The sequence below is a fragment of the Propithecus coquereli genome, unplaced genomic scaffold, assembly GCF_000956105.1.
Source record: "Propithecus coquereli isolate 6110/MARCELLA unplaced genomic scaffold, Pcoq_1.0 Scaffold145, whole genome shotgun sequence".
NCBI lineage: Eukaryota > Metazoa > Chordata > Mammalia > Primates > Indriidae > Propithecus > Propithecus coquereli.
Window position 1 is genome coordinate 947726 of NW_012138858.1, and position 3061 is coordinate 950786.

At 33.8% G+C, this 3061-nt stretch overlaps 1 protein-coding gene across 1 annotated transcript in view; it reads left to right on the forward strand.

The window, feature by feature from the left end:
- The window catches only part of MBOAT2 (membrane bound O-acyltransferase domain containing 2), a 170321-nt gene that overhangs the window by 162817 nt on the left and 4443 nt on the right, over nt 1–3061 (forward strand). The gene's annotated exons all lie outside the window — the stretch shown is intronic.

The window sequence follows — 3061 nt, forward strand, 5'->3', positions numbered from 1 at the left end:
AAAAAAAATCATATTTTTCTAAGTTTGCACATTTCAAAACTGAGATGTTTTGACTATTTTGAAAGCTAAAAAAAAAAAAAAAGGCATCGAAGAAATAGTGGCTATTAGACAACATCTTTTTTTGAGAAGCTCTTCCCAGCTTCCATTAATGAATGATGTGTGTGTTAGTCATTTATTTAAGTAAGTGCTATTTGACCTAAGCATCTGTTTGTCTTTCACAAATGCAGAAGGTTAAACAAAAAGTAACTTTGAAATAGATTAAACTTGATTTATATACTGTAATTTACTAAATATGATTTAAGAAGCTCTAGGCAGGGTAGCTTTTAACTTTTTTGGGAAAACTTTTAATACAATATGAAATCTACAGAAAAGTCCCAAAGAACTCCTATATACCCTTTACCCAGTTGTTTCACTTTCCCTGTGTGCTTCCTCACCCCCCATTCCCATGCATGTGTGCATTAGTTTTTGTGGAACCAACTTTTCCCGTGATGGTGGTGCCATTTCAGACTCCCACCAGCAATGTAGCAGACTTTCAGTTATTCCACATCTTTGAAACAGTTGATATCACCAGTGTAATTGCATAAATAATGTTAATTTAAAGATACAGCAAATATTTTTGTTTTATTTCAGATGAGAAATAACTTTAGACATTATTTCATCGAACCTCCCCAACTTAAATTACTTTATGATGTTGGAACGTGGATAGTAACTCAAATAGCAATAAGTTACACAGTTGTGCCATTTGTACTTCTTTCTGTAAAACCATCATTCATGTTTTACAGGTAAGTATTGCTCTAACAAATTTTTCAGTGGGAATAACTTTATTTTTTTAAAAAGTTTCTTGCTTGGTAGAACAGAAAAATAATACCATAGCCTCATTTCCTGCCGCTAAATGCATTATCAGTTACTTTTTTAATCCTAAACCAAGCAGTCTCAAGTTCTTTGTGGAATGAGTCATACCACTCCATCCTCAGATGAGAATGTGCTTTAGATGGAGAAATGCCAGCTATATAACCACTGTCTCAAATCTCTCATAAAGGTTTAATGAAGAACCTCATAGGTAATTGTTCTCAACCTGTTTGGAAAAGACAGTTCTTTACAAAGAATTATTAATTATCTTAATTTCTTTAATTAAAAGAAAATTACTTATATTTTATTTATTTGCTTCCTTTTTGTTACTCTTTTATGTTTCGTTGGTACCATGGTGATCTCTATATTATAGAAATTGTTGTCTTGAGTTCCATATTTTTTGTTTATCTGCTTAATCTCTACTCCCTGACCCATCAAATTCCTCCCCCCATATTAGATCGTGATATTCTTGACATCAAAAACTTTATTCTTCCCATAAATTTTTCATTACTCTAACATTTAGAATGATTTAGCACACAGTGTGTGGGCCATAAATTATTGAGTCAGATGTGACAATAAGCATACAGTAGAACATGAAATCCTGCTAAAATTTCCATTTTAACAGAATTATTACGTATTTTTTAAATGTGATTGAGCTGTTGGTTAGATTTTCTTTCCCAGGTACTTTGTTTAGAATCACTTGAATTTCCAGCTGTAGAAGCATTTAGGTTACATTTGGTATATATTTTATTTGGGGGATGATGATTCTAGTAATGTTTTTTATAATTTGACCTTTCTTTATTTTGTGAAAGTAACCATCAAGAAGCAATATTGCTTATCTCTTACCTTGTTAGAATGTTTGTAACTTAGAGATAGTAAATAGCAGGGGAGGAAAGTCTTTGCTATACCAATACTCTTTGTTTACTCACCTTTTGACTCAGTGGATTGGAGAGATTTTCAGATTTCTGTCGCTATTAATAAATACCTTTTCGTTCTGTGTAGCCATGACCTTGTGTCCCGTATAAGGAATGTAAGAAAGATACCTAGTGTCTTGCCCATCCAGCCTTTATAAATACCCCTGGCCTACACTCTAGAGTTTCCTGTCCTAAGAGGGCAAAATGAGAGAATAACACAGTAAATAGACACATCCTAAGGGGAGAGGTTGGTGAGTGACATTTTGACAAGTGTGCAGTTATTAAGGATTATTATCAAAATGTAATAAAATAAACTTTTTTCATTCTTTTTTTAGCTCCTGGTATTACTGCCTGCATATTGTTGGTCTCTCAGTATTATTGTTTTTGCCGGTGAAAAAAACTCAGAGAGGAAAGAATACACATGAAAATGTTCAGCTCTCACAATCCAAAAAGTTTGATGAAAGAGAAAATTCTTTGGGACAGAACAGTTTTTCCACAACAAACAATGTTTGCAATCAGAATCAAGAAGTAGCCTCCAGACATTCGTCACTAAAGCAGTGATGGGGAAAGGATCTGACGGCTATTTTTTGTATATTAACAGAAACCAATCTTAGCACCTTTTCAAGGGGTTTGTGTTTGTTTGAAAAGAGCTTAACTGGGGGGAAATGGGATGGTTATAGGTGGGGAATTTCCTGTATACCAGACAGGAAATGGAGTGAAATAACCCCTCCCATGACACGTTCCTGTGGGCCACGCCTTATATAAAAATATTTCCATATTTCAATGGGCACTTACAACCTCAGCATACGTCCACAGGGTCACATTTGTGCCCTGTTGCTGAATGTACATTGCGTATCCCAAGGCACTGAAGAGGTGGAAAAATAATCGTATCAATCTGAATGATTGAAAGAAATTAACTTTTCCAAATGAATGTCTTGCCTTAAGCCCTCTATTTCCTAAAATATTGTTCTTAAATGGTATTTTCAAGTGTAATATTGTGCGAGCACTATTGCAGTAGTTGATATTGTGTGCTGTAAAGGAGTTTAGGAAGAATTTGAAACAGGATATTTAAGAATGTGGATAACTTAAAAATGCAATAAACATCTCAGTATTTGAAGGGTTTTCTTAAAGTATGTCTCAAATGACTACAATACATAGTGAAACTGTAAACAGTAATGGATGCCAAATTATAGGTAGCTTATTTTGCTAGAGAGTTTAATTACCTTGTGTCAGTCAGAGAGCCCTTCAAGGAGCAATTTCTTAAACATAATTAAAGGTTGGTAATGTGATATTTTAAG